At 44.2% G+C, this 21,748-nt stretch overlaps 1 pseudogene across 1 annotated transcript; it reads left to right on the top strand.

Moving 5' to 3' along the window:
• Positions 1-16,088: 16,088 nt before the first annotated feature.
• LOC120651835 lies at positions 16,089-21,181 on the top strand (annotated as a pseudogene). The gene is made up of 8 exons (XR_005666336.1): positions 16,089-16,220; positions 16,852-17,547; positions 17,912-18,055; positions 18,140-18,292; positions 18,491-18,603; positions 19,482-19,649; positions 20,094-20,317; positions 20,788-21,181. The product of XR_005666336.1 is annotated as a calcium-dependent protein kinase 23-like (transcript).
• The last annotated feature ends 567 nt before the right edge of the window (positions 21,182-21,748 follow it).

The raw sequence follows: 21,748 nt of genomic DNA, 5'->3' as shown, positions 1-21,748 counted from the left end.
GAAGTCGAGTGATTTCCTGTCACTCGCGAGAATTATAGGAGTTGAATGTTTACTACATACTGCAACTATAAGGCTCACGGGCGGGGTTGTGGTACTTGTGATACCCCGTCTGTTTAGTAAAAGATGTTAAGGCCGTAGTGTGTGGTAGTGGTGGTTAAGCGTTTGAACGTACTAACCACATGCCGAGAAATATGGTAATCGGTAAGCTTAAGTACCTGATTGGCCCGGCGAGTGGACTTCTCCCTCACCTTCTTTGAACGTCGTTTCTCATGCGCGCACATGCGGGTGCAGAGTCGTCGTACTCTGTAGTCGAGGACGGTGACCCTGATCCACAACCCGGAAAGAAAGGGGAAAAGTCGTGTGGGTGACTTGGTTCCCATACGTGTGTGTTAGGTCTGCCTGGCCAGGTTAACAAATTCGATTCGAATCGTCCGCTTCTCACGGTTTGGGACTGCTTAACCCTTTTGCCACATGGAGTAAGAAGTGGAACATGATGATGATGAGGAATATGGATGATTGATGAAAGATAATTGTTTCCACCATTTATGCTATTGGATAGATGCTCACCTAGAATGGTTAATTGAACTAGAACCTGAAAGCTAAAATATGAAATTAAGGATCTACTCTTTACTGCTTTTCGGCAAACAAACCCTCAAGCCAAAAGCCTTGCATGTCTAGATAAAGGGCTAAATATACCCTTAGTCGGGTAAGCCTTGCTGAGTATTAGTATACTCAGCCTTGCTTGTGACTTTGTTTTTCAGGTGGTGCATCTGAGGGTGTGATTGATGTCATATACGGGCTTCATCATGACGACTTCTATCGTCGCTAGACCATCGTGTATTTTTCTGCTGCACTTGAACTTTGTTGCCTTTTTATAAATTCAAACTTGGTTTGTAATAATAATTCAATTTCATACTCTGTGCTGTAAAATTTGTGGAACGTTGCATTCCCTGGACTGCTTTGTCGATCCTGTTCAAGTGGTTTAATCGGGATTTTACCCGACAGCACTGCCGGATTACTCCGTTTAAGTGCGTGTTAACCCTGATTGTTGTTTTGATGATGGTTAGCGCACTTAAGTCGGATTAATTTAGGCGGGGTTGCCACAGCTGGTATCAGAGCTGCAAAGCATACTTCCGAGAGTGTGACAAACCTTAAAAACCCGTTTTCTTAAAGACTTGACCACAAAAATCGTGTTTGCAAATGCGTTGGTCCGTTAAGGATTGTGCCTAGATCGTAAAGCCCTAGGGAAAATTATGGGAGTTTTGCCAGGTGGCTATCTATTTATGGTTTATTTATTTCTGACTTCCAGTACTTTATATTTATGTCAAACCTTACTTTTGTGCACAAGCAACCCTTAAATTCTGTAACGACGCACCCACGCTAAGGTAAGAAGGTAAGGATCCTCAGTCAGCTGAGAGAGTCTGACCTTCCCGTCGGTGATGCGAGCTGAACGCTGCCCTCAAGCAGTGACTTACTTGAGGTGCTGCCAATATACCAACTATCAGTTGACTATATTGGAAGTAAAGTATACTCAGTCAGCTGAGGGAGTCTGACCTTCCCGTCGGTGATGCGAACCGAACGCTGTGCTCAAGCAGTGGCCTACTTGAGCTGCTACCAATATACCGACCTCGGTCGATTATATTGGGAGTAAAGGAACTTGTGAATACGCCACTGAGTAGCGTATGTTAACGTTGGCCATACGGCGGAAAATTGTATGGCTGCCGTTTCTATAGTGAATGGCAATGTATGGGTGAATATGTGGGCAACTGCATATGCGTTACCCATGTGGCGTAGGACACATGGGGGCCGTTCGTGAGTGCTGGCACGAAGGGTCCAGTCGTGAATAATCATATATACATGCTATGCATCTTTTGCAGGTACACTAACCGCGATTACGTTAAGTTAAGAACGGTTAGAATTCGGTTAGACATATATAGGGAGAGACGTAATTTTGTGCTATGCTACCGGCACTAACCCCGCAAGTCCAAAGCTATTTGGCAGATGTTTTGTTTTGTGAGGATGTATAGGACGTGCATGCATCATGATCATAAACTGAAACTAAACCAAAAATTGAGTACGGATAGTTGGAAATTCTAGGGTTACACAAGAGCACTGTCCTTTTGATCGCCTAAGTCTACCCAGAAATCTGCCTTTCTGTTGTATCTGGGAAAAACAAAATTTATTGGCCTAGTATGTGACCTGATCTATAGTTGATCCTGTGGAAAGTTTTGTTCAAAAACGTGTTCTCTAGCAGCTATTAAATTTCCCTAGTTAATGAAAGAATTACAAAATGCAGATGGTACAAGGGACACACAATGCTCCTGCAGGGTTGGGAACTGCTAGTGATAGCGGACGGCCACTACTGTCCAACCTGGCTGATCTCGTGGCTGCCCAGACCGAACTACTCCAGCAACTTGCTCAGAGACAGCAAGAGATTTATCAACTCCTACAGCAGCAACACCAGCTAGGGGATGGGTATAATGTTCCCCAACCTCTGGTTGCAGAATATCAAGAGCTCAATGAAGAAATAAAGGAAACGAGGGATGTTTACTTAGACTCCCTAACGCCACCATCACGACCTCCGATGAAACTTAAGGCTCACGAAGCAAAGAGTCGGACTCTCAAGCATGGCCCAAGCGACATAGACTTGACTGGATGGGAAATTACCTGCACAGAATTCGTCCCACGTGGAAGAGGGCAGACTAGCAATACTATCAATGCCAATACAGTCTTACGAGCAAGAACTCGCTCGCCTGTCTGGGAAATGATGAACCCTGGTAGATGCACTACACCCACGAAAGATTCAGTAGGTGTTCCAGTCATTGCACCTTTAGTTATCAAACCGCCCGGTGGTTCAGGCAAAATAAAACGTTGCTTCAATTGTGGGAATCCTAACCACTTCGCTCGAGACTGCTCCCAGCCTAGACAACCAAAACAGGGTCGAGATTCTGTACAGAACAACAAAAATAAGGGCAAGAGACAGGCTAGTTTACAAGGAAGGGTTAGAAGCACTCCACTTGCCGATCTTCCTGAAGGTGCACCGGATATTACGGGTATATCCTCTATTTCCAAACCGTCTAGCCCATACTTTGCATATCAAAGGGAAATCTCATTACCCTCCTTGCTCGTATAACTCTCCTTGAAAACTAAAAAGAGCAGCAATCAAGAATACTAGAATAACACGTAGGATCATTACTTGCATGGTTGTTGCATGGCCATTACTTAAACATGTGCATCATGGGGCTCAATTACAATTAACATCATATGCATCTGGGAAAGGTTTTACGTTTATCACCTAGCCCTCTGTCTGTCCTTCTAGCCATGCACATTATTAGGTTGCTATATTTTTACCTTGTCGTGGTGTCTGTCACTGACCAATGGTGCCGCGACGGGACCTAGGGCCTCGTGTGTGCTGCAGCCATACGTTTGTGCCACTAGGAGCGCGCTGGTATCTTGGTACGTGTAAGAAATACCCCGACAATCCAATTTTTCGCGACCTAAATATTGTGTTGCCTTGGGATTCTGATTCGGCCAACAAAAACCGTGAGTTATTGGTATATCCTTCTGGGTCAGTAACCTGCATTGCAACATGTGCACCATATGCCCATATGCACATCAAACATATAACCATGTGCATTATCATTATTCAACGGGCATCATGACAAATGCATCACGCCATATGCATCATTTATCAATGCATGGGTCATCTCATCCGTGAATTGCATCATCGCAGATATACATCTCATTTGGTGCATTAGCTAAATGCAACAACACATCTGCACCATAAGTCGTTACATTACATCATTAGTCTCGTGGCACGAATGCATTTCCATAATACATCATGGAATTGAACAAGTGTGCATCTTTCAAATACCAGCTTCTTCAAATAAAAGCAATCTTGAGCAAGAATATATTGAGAAAACTTTGTTGTGCCAAAGATTAAGATCTCAAGCCTAGAAAAGAAAGCCCTCCTGTTGTAGTAAAAATTGATCCTACCACTTTCCATGCTATGTATGTGCCGGTGTAACTATTCATTTGAGTACCTCACATTGATGATTCCCACCGAGATCGTTGAACAAACGGAAATGTTAGTAGAACCGGACCTCACTTGTGCCAATTTTAAGGTACCCTTTCATCGGAATCTCGGGTCGAGATTCTTTTTAAGGGGGGTAGGTTGTAACACCCCAGGTGTTTAATTAGCTAATCCAGGGTTATTAACATCAAATCATGCAGCATTAAATGAAATTTTTGCACATGAAATGATGAGTCCTTTGAATCAAGGTTTTTTAAAGGTTTAAACTATATTCTTTTCAAATTATAAACAAATATTCTTAGAAACATAATTTCTAAAACATTGCTCAAACGAACTTTTGCCAAAACCAAAGTTATAGGTTTTCGAAGGACGAACAACTTTCGTGTTCAAAGATTTTTGAGTTGCTACACAAAAATGGAAGAAAAAGTTAATTTTCAAAGCGTATACGATATTTTCAAATGTACTCAAGTTTCAAATTTTATTTTTCAAACGAAGCTTCAAATGAATTTTTGCATAAAACGAAAGTTGTAGATCTCTAAATTTTAAGCAAATTTGGTATTCAAAAGTTTTTCATTTGAGGCCGTGTAGAAGGAGAAAATTTGAGTTTTCAAACTGGAGTTTTAAACTTCGTTTTATTTACTAAATTACCCTCACTCCATCTCCCTTCTCTGCTCACGCCGTTCATCGCCGTTCGCCGCTGGACGTCGAGGCCGCCGGCCATGCGCCGCGCCCCAGCCCTCTCCGCGCCCCTGGTGCCTCCCTGAAGCTTCTCGACATCGCCACGCGGCGCCATCCCGTGCGCGCACGCCGAGGACCGCCATCGAAGCGCCACGGCGACGCCGTATCGCTCCGGCCGACCGTGTCACGCCCTCCCCCCTCGCCTTGACTCGCCTGGACCATTTCCGCGAGCTCCGAGCCGTCCTCACCCTCCCCTCCTTCCTTCCTGAGCGCGAGCCCCTGTTGCCGGGAACGGCCGCCGCCGCCGCCATCAGCGCCGCCGCCCCCTAGCTCGCCGTGGAGCTCACCCCTCCACCCTTTCCCGCGCCAAACGGACCCCGTAGCAAGCTCCCTTGACCTCCGCTGGTGCTCCCCGACCCGCTCGCCGCCGCCCCGGGCCACCGGACCGCCGCCGCCGCCGCCAACCGCCGCCGCCGCCGCTCCTGCTCCGCGGAGCCGCCGCCTCCGGCCGTCCCGCGCCCAACCGAGGCCACCCCGAGGTTGCTCTCGCCGCCCTCATGGTCCTCCCCCTATTCCCCCTCGCCGCCGGCCGCCGCAGGCGCCGGGATCCGGCTAACCGCCGCCTCCCCTGTTCTGATGTCCGGCCAGGGGCCTATCCGCGAGAAGAAAATGTCTTCCAGGGGTCTTTGTGCAAAAAGAAATTCTTTTTCCTTTTTGTTTTCCAAGCCAGCAAACTTGCAAAATCAATATAAATTCATAGAAAAATCAGAAAAATGCAAATCCAAATGTTCTGGAATCCTTGCAACAAGATCTACAACTTTCATTACATGCACATGTTTATTTTCTGTCTGTATTTTAATCTAGGAAAATGATTATGTTTCATAGACTATAATTATTCTAGGAGTTCTACTCATTATCTGTGTCTGATTTTTGGTTGGTAGCTAATCCATGCCATGTTTAGTGTTGTGTAAAAATTTGAGCACCAGTTGACCTTTGTAACTAGATGAAACCCTAGTCTTGGCTAGATCTAGTAAAATATTTTGCTTTTTATTTCTTGATGTTCTGACTTAGATATATGTATGAAAATTTTTCTGTGTACTTAAAATACTAGATGAACACTACTGTCCAAATTTAATTAATTATAGATTTGTGTAGCTATTTCTTTGTTTTAATGCTTGTTTAGTAGACTTTAATTATTATAAATAGTTTATGTTGATAATAAATCATGAAAATATTTCTGAGTGTTCTCTTTGCATAGTTTAGCTTATCCATGGAGTTTGAGTCCCAGTTCATGAATATAATAGGATCTAAAATTTAATCTTTATAAGCTAATGTATGTTTTGTTTATTCTCTCCTATTTAATTCTGAGCATAATAAATCCTGAAAAATTCACAGTAGCTAATTTATTCCTTTTTAAACCTACTGTTAAAGTTTGAAATTGTTTTATACTCTGGTCTAACCTGTATAATTCAATCCTGTTCTAGGAGCTGTCTGATTACATGATTTGTTCTGGTTAATTGGCTACAAAATTTAGGATGAATTTTGCAGGATAATTAGTTCTGTTTACCTTCTGTTTGAAGTAATTTTTTACTGAATTTACTACTGTATGTGTGCTGAGTTACTGATTTATTAACTAACCATGATTTAATTGCTATATGAAACTAATCCCACTTGTTTAGGAAGTTAGTATAGCTTTCTTGTGCTGATGATCTTGATGTCTTGTGTAGTTAGATATGTTGAGTTACTACTCTATAAACGATTGCCCAGTAAAATATGAATGGACGTGTTTCACTCTTTAACTTCGGGTTTTGTTTGAATTACAACTTTATAGTAAAGCAAGTTATAAGTTGTTATCATCATACACTCATGCATGTGCATTTCATATAGACACGACTACTCTCGCCGACGGTACGTACGAGCTGGTGCCTGAAGCGGAAGAAGGTCCCGGAGGAGCTCAAGTGAACTTCGCCGACGCCGTTGAGAATCCGATCCCGACTCCAGCAGTCTCTAACTAACACTGACCTAGTGTTATTCTCAGGCAAGCCCCGGAGCATGTCCTACTATTTTAAATTTATGCAATTTATTATTGTTTCTATCTACTTGCGCATTTAAGTTTACAGGAGTTGCTTGGAACCTTAGTTGCATTATCTGAGGTACCTATGCTTGAACACTAGTATGTGTAAGTCGCTAGTTGGCTAGGCTAATGGTTCGGTAGAAGTCGAGTGATTTCCTGTCACTCGCGAGAATTATAGGAGTTGAATGTTTACTACATACTGCAACTATAAGGCTCACGGGCGGGGTTGTGGTACTTGTGATACCCCGTCTGTTTAGTAAAAGATGTTAAGGCCGTAGTGTGTGGTAGTGGTGGTTAAGCGTTTGAACGTACTAACCACATGCCGAGAAATATGGTAATCGGTAAGCTTAAGTACCTGATTGGCCCGGCGAGTGGACTTCTCCCTCACCTTCTTTGAACGTTGTTTCTCATGCGCGCACATGCGGGTGCAGAGTCGTCGTACTCTGTAGTCGAGGACGGTGACCCTGATCCACAACCCGGAAAGAAAGGGGAAAAATCGTGTGGGTGACTTGGTTCCCATACGTGTGTGTTAGGTCTGCCTGGCCAGGTTAACAAATTCGATTCGAATCGTCCGCTTCTCACGGTTTGGGACTGCTTAACCCTTTTGCCACATGGAGTAAGAAGTGGAACATGATGATGATGAGGAATATGGATGATTGATGAAAGATAATTGTTTCCACCATTTATGCTATTGGATAGATGTTCACCTAGAATGGTTAATTGAACTAGAACCTGAAAGCTAAAATATGAAATTAAGGATCTACTCTTTACTGCTTTTCGGCAAACAAACCCTCAAACCAAAAGCCTTGCATGTCTAGATAAAGGGCTAAATATACCCTTAGTCGGGTAAGCCTTGCTGAGTATTAGTATACTCAGCCTTGCTTGTGGCTTTGTTTTTCAGGTGATGCATCTGAGGGTGTGATTGATGTCATGTACGGGCTTCATCATGACGACTTCTATCGTTGCTAGACTATCGTGTATTTTTCTGCTGCACTTGAACTTTGTTGCCTTTTTATAAATTCAAACTTGATTTGTAATAATAATTCAATTTCATACTCTGTGCTGTAAAATTTGTGGAACGTTGCATTCCCTGGACTGCTTTGTCGATCCTGTTTAAGTGGTTTAATCGGGATTTTACCCGACAGCACTGCCGGATTACTCCGTTTTAAGTACGTGTTAACCCTGATTGTTTTATTTTGATGATGGTTAGCGCACTTAAGCCGGATTAATTTAAGCGGGGTTGCCACAGAAGCTAAATAACTCCGGCTGCAACCTTTTGCGCGAAGCGAGGACGAAAGCGCAAGAGAGTTATTTAGAAGGTGTGATTTACTCAACGTGCAGAGTAGATCTTAGCCGTTATCCCAGGGCAGGTCGTTACACCGATCTGGCCCGATGGGGAAGAAAGAAGTAAAAGAAAAAAAATAGAAAAATAAAAAATGTATTTTTTTCTTTTTTTATTTGTTTGATACAAAAAAAATAACAAAAATTTTTTTATTCGAGTTTTTTATTTTTGGATGTAAAAGTATTCCTTTTCAAAAAAATTTCAATTGATTTTGTAAATTTTTCTCTTTCAATTTTTTTCTGACTCCAAAATTTTTCTGCCAAGAAAATTTTTCCACCCTCCAAAATTTTTCTTTGTTTTTTTTCTGACTTTTTCGCCCTTCAAAATTTTTTTGTGATTTTTTATCAGAAAACGACAAAAATTTGCCTAAAACGGAAAAAAACATAACAGTCGGGAGATCGACCGTAGGGATCCTCTCCCTACGGTTAACCGTAAACTAGCGGTGCCCGCCAGGCGCAGGGTTTATGTTACCGACTGGTCCGGTCAAACCGGCGTGGTCTAGTACCGGTATACCAGATCGGTTTGGCCGGAAACCGGTTGAAGTCAAATTTGAATTTAAAAATCTATGTGCAAACGGTTCGTACCGGTATACCGGCCGGTTAGACCGGTTTACCGGCCGGTTTGGCCGGTTTACTATTGATATAATGATATTTTCCGACGGTTAAAAGTGGTTCCCCGGTGTGAAATAAAAAGAAATTTCGGCATGAGCTATGCACATATTAATGTAAATGACCACACCAAAATAACAATTTATAATCATGCATATAAATACAATAGTAATAAGCGTGCATACAAATACCGAGTCATACACTTATACACATCAAATAAAAATTCAACATAGGAATGGGAAGACCCCCATTTGGGATGGGGTTTGTATTCGGCGGTGTTCATCAAAGCTATACCTCACACTCTAAGCAGCTCAGACTTGTAGTATTGCCAAGTTTGGCCCGTCCACGACGATGTTGTCTGCCATTCCTGAACTAACATAGTGTAAAAATAGGGGTCTTCCCATTTGTACACCCATCTCGTCGGTGGCTGCATGCCGATGTCAGGAATGGGGTAGTGAAAAGAGTGCCTGGAATTGCTGTAGGAGGAAGAAGAGTACTGTGGAGTGTCGTAGTCCGTCGGTTCACCTGTTCTCCTCTGCGATTGCGGTGCTCCATGGTCGGTGTCCTGAGTAGCATGTGTGAACTGAGTCTCCCCTACAATCAACCATATATCATAATTAGTAGTCAATACTCATAGTCAGAAATATGTGTGCATTTGTATGTGCAATGTATACCTGTGAAACGAACACCACGAGCACCACCACTACCACCAGCAGCACCACCACCACTACCACCAGCATCAGCATCAGCATCAGCACCGTCACTATCATCACCATCATCGGCCGAGCTGCTATCATTGGACTCCTGATACGGAGGACTACGCTCACATTCGCCATCATCAGTCTCGGTGTCGTTGCTCACTGGTTTTGCTGTTCCTTTGCCTTTTCGACGCTTCGGGTCACCCTTCGTAAGCCCCTTCTGCAACTTTCTCTTCCCTAGGTGAGTGTCACCCATATTTTTACGTGCCCAATCGCTGATGGAATCATCCCCCGTAGCCTCATGTAGATCTGACACGTTTATTTGATCTCTGACAAGATGGGACGGAAGAGGGATGTCGCCGTCATCATCATCCTCATCCAGAACTGGAGCCTGGTTAGATCTACCATATTCCATCCATTTCCGCACCGGATTATTCTCATCATAGAAAGAAAGATGGGTCAGCAATGGACCACCTCTGCCCCGCACCCAGTCAAATGTTGTTTCAATCTAGTCGCACCACCACCTCCTTTCTGCGTACGATAATAGTTGCATTGCCATCCGGGATAAAGATTTTCACCGTGTTCCCATACAACATCTTTACCTGTCATTGTCTATCTGCATACATGGACAACAAAAACATATCAATCACATAAATAAAATCCTAAATCCTACACCTAAATCTTACCTAAATCCTAATTTCTACACCTAAATCTTACCTAAAACATATCAGCCATACACCTAACTCTAACCTAAATTCTAAAACAAATCATCTAATATTCTAAATCATACACCTAACCAATCATTTTATTAAAAAATTCCACTTCATACCTTATCTCAATACCGCACCGGCTTACCGGCCGGCTAGCCGCTCGCACCGGCCGGCTAGCCGTCTCTGCACGCCGGTCAGCGACCAGATCCGAGGCCTGGCCGGCTAGCCGGACTAACCGGGCGGCTAGCCGGGCACGGCGGGCGGCTTCCCGGCTGCGGGCGCTGGTCGCCTCATGGGGGGCGGCGGACAGGGAGCGGGTGGGAGGCGGACGGCTTCTGGGAGTCGCGCGAGGGGGGGACCTCTGTTCAGAACCCTATCTATGCATGCAGAGCGCCGTGGGCCTTAATGGGCCGTCGGTTTTTTTCTTTTTCTTTTTTAATTTAACTTCAAAATTCCGCAAACTATACTAAATGAACGAATTTTTGAGAAAATTGGACACCATTAGATTCGTCGCACTTGAAGTATTTTTAGGAATTTTTTGAGAATTTTTTATTTTTTTAAATTTAAATTTGAATTTTAAATTTGGGCCAACCGGCTCAAATCGAAACCGGGCCGGACCGATTCCCACTGGTTTGGTTAACCATGGCCAGGCGTCGTCGTGCATGCAGAGTGTGCGTGCCACTAGTCTTGCTGGCTTGCTGCCTGCATGTGTGCTGTAGCTAGCAGTCAAACCGGTCCGATTCCCACCGGTTTGGTTAACCATGGCCAAGCGTTGTCGTGCATGCAGAGTGTGCGTGCGACTAGTCTTGCTGGCTTGCTGCCTGCGTGTGTGCTGTAGCTAGCAGCACTTCACCGATACGAGCCCATCTGCCCATGTCATGCCACCGGCACTGGACCACAGAGGACGGAGGACCACCGAAGAGATGGAGCCGCTATTGTCGCCCACCGGCCACCACCGTAACACGTGCTGCAAAACCAGTTTCTTCTTTTTTTATATATAAGCAAATTTCAATTCGGTTTTTATTACGGTACTTGGACCCAATTCAAAATGGTTTACGGGCACCATATGACAGCAGGATTCACAATGGTTTACGGGCATCCACCTAGCTATGACTATGACATCATATGTGAACGGGTGCCACAACTGAAATTTCGAGCTCTGTAGGATATGCTTTCTTATGAAAAATATTTGATGTTGTAGGCGCTACTTACGTATCACCCCTACTTACGTATATGTAGCAACTCACGTGCACTATACTAGTTTTTTTTACAATGATTGGAAACAAACTCTATCGGATCTTAGTTTTTTCTCTCTCGTGGTGCTATGAAGTTATGATGCTTTGATGTACATAACCACTAGTACGCGCACATATCACTGTTGTGTCAAAATAGGCATCACTGTCGGCTCGAAGACTTGTTTGATTAGAATAGTTGATGATGGGTTACAATCACCGTCGGATCTAAAACCGACGGTGATACCATTTTCACAAAATAAAAAAAAACAGCCTTGCCCCACCTGCTTCGCTCTGCCCGCACTGTCACATGCTGCTCACTTGCGTCGTGCACCCTCCCAAACACTGCTCCGACTGCGTCGCCGCGGAGATGAGAGGAGGCGGAGGAGGAGGGGAGGCGGCCATGAGGGGAGAGGAGGGAGATGGCGGCGGGGGTGGGAGAGGAGGAGAGGAGGAGGCTTGGGGAGAGATGAACCGACCGCGGGGAAGAGAGGGGAGCGGTGGCAGGGATGAGGAGGGAAGACGGCAACATGAAGGACCGGAGGAGGAGGAGGAGTGAGGGGAGATGGCGGCAGGGAAGAGAAGACAATGGGGGAGAGATAAGACTAGAAGAAGAATAAAATGAGAGGGAAATGAGTGAAAGGGAATGAGAGAGAAATAGGATAGTTATTGCATCACACTAGTTGTATACGAACTGGTGGTCATATGGCGTTTGCAATAACATGATCATCTGTAGTAGCGAACCAACCTTGTTTTGTGATAAGACAACGGAAAACCTCTCCTATCTAGCTTAAAGGTGTGTGTCACCAATAGGAATGTGAAAGGGATACACTCACCAAACAACTACTCATTTAAAGATCTAGCATTGTTCATAATCTACAACATTTCAAAGTTACGAGGAGAGCCAATGTACACCTCATCCTCTCAGTAATTTGTATTCATGCACTTTGTGGCAGGACCGTCATATCATATAACCCATGCATTTTAATATGGAATAACATTCCATGCATTGACTACTTCAAATTCTTGTAATTCTTATGAAAAAAATATGATTAAATATTTTTATAATCTAATGAACAACGCATGTAGCACAGCAACACAATATACAACCACGCACCAATTGTGTGTATTATTGTTGTTTATCGTCGCTTAGATAACTTAACTTTTTTAATTGATGAGACATCGATTCCTAATAATTCCCTGGAAAAACATTGATTGCTCAATTTCGCAAAATAGAAAAGCCACACCAACAAACACATGGTTAACTATAATATTAGGTTTATCATATGGTCATTGTCGGGTGATAAACCCAGCCGGGTGGCAGAATGTGCCCGCCTAAGCCCTGAGGTTGAATGAACTCGGGGGTAGCTAGGATTAGTCCGATCTAGATCAAGAACACGATGAACACAAAAGGTTTAGAGTGGTTCGGGCCGCCGGAGCGTAATACCCTACATCCACTGTGTGTTGTATTGCCTGTGCTCACAAGAGATTGCTCGAGAGTGGTTCTAGCTGGTGAGCTGAGCGTGTGAGGGAGAGAGTCTGAGTCCCCTTGTCCTGAGACTAGCGTGTGCTCCCCTTTCATAGTCAAAGGGAGGCATGTACATAGCCGTTGGGACCCCGACAGGTGGGCCCAACGTGGATGTATTTAAATAACATAACGGCTAGCGCTATTATGGTGCTACGCCTGGGGAAGATCTTATTCCGGGATTTCGCTGCCTCGTCCGCATGGATGTACTGACCGGCGCAGACCCTCTGACCGGCGTGGTCTTGCCCTGTCATGTTGGTGCGGCGCTTGCAGCTAGCCGGGTAGGCTGCGCCACGCATGCTGTTCATCCTGCGTAGCTTGCGGCGTAGGCGCCATGATGGAAAGGGCCGTGCCGTCGCATCCATTTAATGCGGCAGACTATCGTGCACCGCGCGGGCGGCGCCTGCGGCTGCACTGTGCACATTGGTAATACGCGATCGATAGTGGAGTATGGCAAAAGCTGCCCCGTGATCTGCGGCGACAGAGCACGCCTCAGCCTCCCGCATTAAATGCGGTGGGTGGGCGAGTCTTCCGACGGAAGACTCATGCCCGCGCCCGCGGACACGTGGCGGCTCCGGACCCCTCCTGGGTGAAATGCTGGTTCCCCGCGCGCCGGGGGGTCCGAATGGCATAGGGGTCCGGGGACCCCCGGCTATCTGCGCCGGGCGCTGCCTTCTCTGGGACACGTGGTGCCACCGGTCACTCCCCCGAGCAGAGAGCAGGTCCGGGGCCGCTGGCCCGGCGAGGTGGACTCCGGACCGTAGTGGTCCGGCTGTTCTGCTCTTCAGCGCGTAGTTTAGGATAACTACGCGAGTCCTTGCCCAGACGCAGTAGGAGGGAGTACCCCGGTCCCGGGGTACCGACAATCATCACTTGTTTATAAATGCTAAATACACATATTATGTTTGAAGTAAATATAATTCGCTTGAACTTATGACATTAAAAGCCGCCCACAACTTGGACTGTGGCCATATCTTATCATGAACACAGTTCAAACTGGATGAGCATCCGCACACTAAAACTAGATATGCGTGTCTGTTCTTACATTTCTAGAAACACTTCTTCAAAAATGACGTATGATTGTGCAAGAACTTGCCTAAATTCTCACACTTCATGCGGGAATCATGCACATTACAATAATACAACATACAATTGATCACCTAGCCATTTGCAATTATTGTTGCAGATCACCATGAATCACCCAACTTCTTTCTTCTTTTATCAAACAAAAAACCAACCAAAAACAAAAAGGTCAGCCGCTAAACAAAAATATGCAAGAAGACGCTAGATATACTTGTACTCCTTTTTAGAGTAAAGAAAACCTTGCTTACAATCATCATGTTAAAAGTTGCTTACAGCTTATAGTCATATCTTGTCGTAAAACAATTCGAATCCAGTGAATATTCGGATCTCGTAGCTAAAAATGCTTGTCCACCTTATTTTTCTAGATTGTTTTTTTTGCCTTCAAACGATGCATAATTTATTCTAAGCGCGCACAACATCTCAACTTTACACGAAGATTAGACGTGCCACAATAATACAACATACAATGTCGCAATAATACAACATACAAATATGAATCCAACTGTATAAAGTGTTATTTATCGCTGTTTCGGACCAACACTCAAGCATTTGCTTCGTACCAACAAAAAGATGGCAAGGATGCTAAGTTTACCATCAAAGCCGTCGATCTTGAACAATCTGCCATTGCCGGAAAATCACGGCCATCCACGCAGACCTCCAGCTCGGCAAAACCTGTCCTCCACGCCGCACAGAGCCGCCCAGTACTGTTTCTACAGTCGCCCGGATGGAAGCCATCCCGGGTTCACCTTACCGTTTGCACTGTAGATTTTACCGTTTTTACTGTAGCGGTAACCGTTTTTTTGACTTTTGTATTTTTAAATTTTGAATCGGAAAACACCGGTTACCGCTACCGGTAAGTGTTGCCGCCAAGTAGCGGTAACGGTAAAAATCACCGGTAACCGGCGATTTACCGCCGGTAAGGTGAACACTGAAGCCATCTCACGGTCGATCAGATCAGTGCCCGCCCAGTCCGCAGAAGACACATACCGTTTCATGTGGAGGGTCCCACATGAGCATCGCTATCTTCTTCCATAGTTCCATCTCCATCCAGCGGCTAGTCTTCTCCTTTTTTTTTTCTCGTTTTCTGCTCCCTCTCTCTTCTCTTCGCTGGATTCTTCTTCCGGCGATGATCAGCAGGCGCGGAGCTCCGCAAAAGGAGGCAGATCCTTAGCGGCGAGCAACCAGGTGGCAGACCGGTGTCTAGAACTCCCGCGGCAGGCGAGGATGCATGGCCTGGACAAGGCCGACATCTCCGTCCGGGGAGCTCCGCAGCTTCGCCCCTCCGGGACGAGCGGCGCGGCAAGCTGGCAGTGGGCTCCCCCGGCTCCCATGGCGGCTGCAGCCGCGGTGACGTAAAAACGTTTGTTTCCCTTTTTTATTTTTGGATGTAAAAGATTTTCCCAAACTTTTGTTAGTTTGGATGTAAAAGTTTTTTCTTCAATGTTTTTCTCAAAAAATTCTTTTCAATTTTTTCTGATCAAAGTTTTTTTCTCTCCAAAATTTTTTCTTGAAAAGTTTCTCTGGAAGGATTTTATTAGAAAACGACAAAAATTTCCTTAAAAAAAGGAAAAAACGGATGGTCGGAGGATTGACGGTAAATTTTTTCTCATTGATTTTTTTTAAAAATTTATGTTCACAATATTTTTTCCAAAATTTTTATATTAAAATTTTGGTCTCCAAATTTTTTCCAGCACCGTATGGAATATTCGTTTTGCAAAATTTTCCTATTCAAAATTTTTGTATGTATAATTTTGTCCCTGTTCTTTGTATAATAATTATGTACATAAAGTCTATTATCTACGATTGTAAAAATTTGTTTCATAAGTTTTGTTATATAATTTTGCAACTAAATTTTTTGTATATATTTTGTTTAGGTGAGGATCGGTGGAAGGGTAGGTGTGGGGCCGTGGAATGGGTGTCCGCGCAGCATAAAGACGGTGGAAGAATATCACATGACCACGTGATGGATTGAAATTTGCTGTTTGTCTGAAATCGACCGCTCGGAGGCCTCCGACCGGTCGACCGTAAATTAGACGGTCCCACCCCGCCGCGGCACTCAACTACCCCGCCGCGGAGTATAAAAAGGCCGTCTCCTCCTCCCCGGCTCTTCAGTCCTCCTCTCCATTTTCTCCTCCTCCCGTTTTTACGTTTAGGCCCCTGGGGGAGCAGGGAATCCGGCCCCGGTCCCTCTCCCCGGCTCTCCCGCCTCGCAGCTCCGATCGAGGCTGCAGCGTCGGGTAAGATCCTTCTGAGCCGCTTTCTGTTCACATGGACTTGCATTTCACCTCGTTCGCGCGCTGTCGGTTTTAGATTTCAGCTGTTTCGGAGAGGACTTGAGCTAGAAGGTAGAAGCGGTGGGTTGGGGAGTTGCTGTGGCCTCTAGGAGGCATCCCAGGGCAGGATTTGGTGGAAATCTAGGTTTTCCGGGTGAATTTTGGTGCCAAGAAGTCTTGGGTTGGGGATTGTGGGCCGCAGTAATAAGCTGAAAGGGAACTATCGCTGGGAGAATGTCCTAAATTTGTGTGTGGGTTTAAGTTGTACTGGTACAGCGAACTGATACACCAAGTCGGGGAATTGTTGCTCCAAAAATTTTATGGGGCTCGAAAAAAATCGTCGTAATACTAGCTGTTGTTATTTTGTTGATAATATATGTTGAAGTTTTTCTGTTGGCTGCTCTGTTTTATGCTAGATTTGGCTCTAAATTTATTTTGCAGTAATAGGTACATGTAATTAGGAATTTTGACAAGGTACATATGTCGGGGAGAAAAAAAATAGGGTAGGTAGTAGAACTTTCTTGTTAAAGAACTTCTCCGGTACTGTCCACAGTGCATTAGCTATTTTGTTTAACTTGCATTTTATTCCCTGTAGTTGCAGGCATGGGAAATCAGTGCCAAAATGGGACCTATGGAAACAAGTACAGCAGTTACAACCGATATCAGAATGAGTGTTTGGCTTCAAGGTACAATGATGGGGACGATACTGAGGATTGCTTCTCAGGATCATCTAGGTCCAGTATCGCCGATCTTATGCAGCAAGGGCTGAGACGAACGTTAACATCCATCTCCGTCCTTGGTCAAAAGACTCCTAATGTTACAGAGCATTATACCCTTGGCCGGAAACTTGGAGATGGCAAATATGGGACAACCCACCTCTGCACTGAGATCAGCACTGGGTGTCAGTATGCATGCAAGTCCATCCTGAAGAAGAAGTTTGTCAACATGCAAGATATTGAGGATGTGCGCCGCGAGATCCAGATAATGCACTATCTTTCAGGCCAAAAGAATATAGTCACCATCAAGGATGCATACGAGGATGCAGAGGCCGTGCACATCGTCATGGAGCTCTGTGAAGGTGGTGAGCTATATCACCGGATTATTAAGGGGAATTACAGTGAGCAGAAGGCTGCAGAGCTTATGAAAATTATTGTTGGAATCATAGAGAACTGCCATTCACTTGGGGTCATGCACCGGGATCTCAAGCCTGAAAACTTCCTTTTACAGGATAAAGATGATGACTTGTCGATAAAAGTAATCGACTTTGGTCTCTCTGTGTTCTTCAAACCAGGTATTACATTTCTTAAATTCAAGACATCAGGCTGTTTATATGCCAAGTAATGAACTAGTTAAGTGCTACTTTGGTGATCTTTTGAGCTAGGTTATAGATACTTTAATTCAAGAAATCTGTCAGATAAAACTAAAAGAATTGCATAGTAATACAACAGCATGTTTTCATGTGGTCAACAAGTCAAGCATTGTGTTTTCTGTTGCTACTTATTTTATGGCTTGGTCAACAGTATAGATATAGTTTCCTCCTTGTATAGTTCTTTTCATGCCTGATTCAACTCTATCCAACTTTAGTTTATGCTGGGATATAGAAGTATGCACCTGTTCCAGAGCCTTTTTCTGAATACAGAGTTACAAAATCTCAGGAGAGGTTTTCACTGAAGTAGTGGGAAGCCCATATTACATAGCTCCAGAGGTACTGCAGAACCATTATGGACCAGAGGCTGACATATGGACAGCTGGAGTGATACTCTATGTATTGCTAAGTGGAGTGCCACCATTTTGGGCAGGTCAATTATCTGGACATATATTTGAAGTTTTATTTCACTGCCTTTTTCTGAATGTGCTAAATGACTCATTTCATCCTGTACCAGATACACGGAGAGGAGTATATGACAAAATTCAGGTTGGGCATTTTGATTTAGAATCAGAACAGTGGCAGAGGATATCAGACAGCGCAAAGGATCTTATAAGAAAAATGCTCTGCCCTTGCCCGTCAGAGCGATTAAAAGCCCATGAAGTTCTAAGTTAGTGCTGTTTAACCCTTGCCCACATTACATTTCCTGATTTCAATACCTCATATTCATGTGTCCTGCTTTTCTGTAGAGTGACTTCAAAGTTGAAACCAAATTCTATCCAGCAATTATGAAGTAACTATTCTAAGATCGAAGAGTTCATAATGTTACTTTTTCACAATTTAATATTCTTTTCTTCTAAATGCTCAGAGCATCCCTGGATATGTGATAATGGAGTGGCTACTAATCAAACTCGAGATCCAACTGTTTCTCATCCAAACAATTTATCTGCAACGAATAAGTTAAAGAAATTAGCTCGGCAGGTATGTGCTCCCCCCCCTTCTCTCCTAATCTGCACATGCCATGATGAAGTTGTTTTTATTCATTTCATCACCATGGTGAAGCTTTAGGTAGACTATTGAAAACATTTGGGGTTGATTTTTTTATTACTTATTTACTTTTGTCCACCATGGATCCTTGTTATGACATAAAAAACTCGGCCGGGTGGGGAAAGACCGCCCCACCGGTATTAACTTAAGAAGAAGCCTCGGCTTCCCCGACCGAGAAAATCCCCGAACTCTGGCCCCGTCCTGACACTGGGAGACGTAACCCCTGGGAACTGTGCCTGGGCCATGTAAGGGTCCTCAGGCCGACCTGGGCCGTCTCACAACCAGTGCTTTGGCACACGGGTCCAGCGAGGGGATTTTTTTACCCTCAGCCTGAAATTCGCTCACACGAGGAGTCGAACTCAGGACCTGAGGGGTGCCGCCGGAGTGACTAACCAACTGGGCTAGCATCCTTTGGCGATCCTTGTTATGACATAATAAAAGTTTCACTAGTATTCATACCTGCTATGAAAGGTTAAAATCAACCTAATTGGTGTAAATCATGCGCAGATCAATTTTCTTGAATTCAGAATTCTCTACCTGGTGTCCTAAACCTTTTGTTATTCTACTATTCATTCATATATCTGACATGATTATTGTCTGTCCGTGCAAATATTGTAAGTAATGTATGTGTTACGTTGATGCTTCAAAGCTCAGAAAGTAATCGATCAGATCACTTCACCATTCTGAGATGTCATTTTTTGGTTGATTCAGATATAATGTAGTTTCATAGCTTGTATTAGGATGGCGATACACTATCAAGTTTCATTTGTTTTCTAAAATGTTTCTAATCTTTCCAGTTGCTTTGCATTCAGGTTATTGGTGAGCATCTTTCAGAGCAGGAGACTGCTAGGTTAAGAGAAATGTTCAAGGCAATGGACACCGAAAACAGAGGCATGATTAGTTTGGGTGAGCTTAAAGAAGGGTTGAGAAGATGCTGCTCAGTGTTTAAGCGTACTGAAATCAATGGTTTAATGGATGCGGTAAGTAGCTACTGCATGAAGTACTAGCAAAGTAGCAATATATGGGAACATACGTCGTATCATTTTTAAAACTTGCAATAGTGTTTCCAAGTGCTAGTGGGAAGAATTATATAAGTTAGACATCATATATGCAATACTAGTACTATCATGCTGTTGAACATTCTACTGAATTGGTCCTTCCAAACACAAATGAGGTAGCAAATTCCTGTCTTCGTCACTTCACTCTACTAAGCTCATGGGCTGAGGACTCTGTTGACCCATGGACTCATTGGAAGAAGCAATGAAGCATGTCTTTTTAGTTCACTAATTAGCTTTTCTAAACATCATATATTTAAAAACGGAGGGAGTATCATTGCAATACAGTGTAGTTTGGATTTTTATTAAAATACTATCAACCTTGTAGAGATGCTTTTATCTATTTAACTTATAAGAATTATACTTCAGCCTGATAGCAACAACACCATCAGTATCCATTGGGAGGAGTTTATTGCTGCCACAGTACCCCTTGGTAAAATAGAACACAAAGAACACTTGATGCCTGCCTTTACATACTTTGACAAAGATGGAAGTGGTTTATCACCGTCGACAAGCTTCAAAAGCCTCAAGTGGAACAAAACATGGAAGATGCTTTCCTTGAAGACATAATTTTGGAGGTTAATCAAAACAATGTAAGTCTACCTTCTGATTTCTTACAAAGCTGTATGAGTTCGGTGATTTTTAAGAAGTGTATGCAATAGACTGATCTAGGGTTTTTTGGAAAATTATTCTGTTTTTCATGTTTGACAAAAGTGCATTGGTGTCCTAAATTATTTCACTTTCAGAACTGCCTTAGGTGATAAGAGAAGAAAAAGCACAAGGTCATGCATGATACTTTTACAGTTTGCAGTCCTAACACCAACACCAAGATGTCCTCTTTTCCATTTTCTAAAGAAATGTGTGCTAACATGCGCCTTCGTAGTGTTGTAAGGAAAAAGAGCTATCCTGTTCTTTTGATACATATGGTTAATTCATATCTAATTAAGGCACTTGTCTTGTCAAAGATCAGAACAATAGGTGCAGAAAAAAATAGCATGGAGGGAGAAAAATTATCCCTGGTGAAAAATCTGGTGTGTAAACTTCTCTTTCTGTAAATTTTCAGGATGGCCAGACCAACTATTCTGAGTTTGCCACAATGATGCAAAGCAACAACTCTGGACTTTGGTGGCAAACAATGGAAAGCAGCTTGAATGTACCCCTGAGGGAGGCACCTGAAGTTTACTGATTTTCTGCTGCGCAAAGATACCGCTCTCTTCAGCTCGTCATGGGGTTCCTCACTACCCTTTGGCAAAGCTCTGTGAATCCAGGAGAAGAGAACACAGTCTGAATAGTGGGGCAGTGGTCAAAGACTGGCTAATAATGTCTATAACATACTGGTAGTAGTATAGGCGTGTGTTCTATGAGAACAAATCTGTGGTCGTCATATATGTATCAGTGATTGGTTTGTTTGGTTGCTACCCTGCTATCTAATAATAGATTTAATAGTATATAAGAAATGCGTCCTGCTGCTTCTTTGCTAGGAGGAAGTAATCAGCAAGGTTTACATCTCTCCAGGCTCCAGCCATGTCTGAATCCACCAACCTGAGGTAATCTGCAAGCCATTCTGAACTCTGGAGGTTAACCAATAACCAGGGGTGGTGAAGTGAGCTAGTATCGGCAGTTGTCTGGGCAGTTGGGTGATTTGGCCTAACTGAGTCTGAGTGAACTGGTTTGACCGGATCGTTTCTGAATTCTGTAGGAATGATTACATGCCACGTTCCAACAGAGTACTCGGTGGGTGGCCGTGATCCTATGGCAGGGTCACGGTGACGTGAGCCGGTCGGGGTGGAAGTGGAACTCGGCGCGGCAAAGCGAGGGCGCGAGGCGTCGGGCCGTCACTAACCTGGATGGCCGTGGCGCCCGCCGTTGCGGCCGGCCGGCGGCTGGGGAGTCGCCGGAGTTTGAAAGTGGGCGAGGCAGGCTGTCGCCGAGCCGAGCACGCGCCCTGCTGCTCGATCACCGCTCTGCTGGGTCTGCTCTCTGCCAGCCAACGGCAACGGAGATGAAATCGTGGGCGCGGTCGC

This window comes from Panicum virgatum, chromosome 9K (genome assembly GCF_016808335.1).
Source record: "Panicum virgatum strain AP13 chromosome 9K, P.virgatum_v5, whole genome shotgun sequence".
In the NCBI taxonomy this organism is placed as follows: domain Eukaryota; kingdom Viridiplantae; phylum Streptophyta; class Magnoliopsida; order Poales; family Poaceae; genus Panicum; species Panicum virgatum.
The sequence above is the reverse complement of the archived record's forward strand: the minus strand, read 5'-3'. Positions and strand labels throughout refer to the sequence as shown.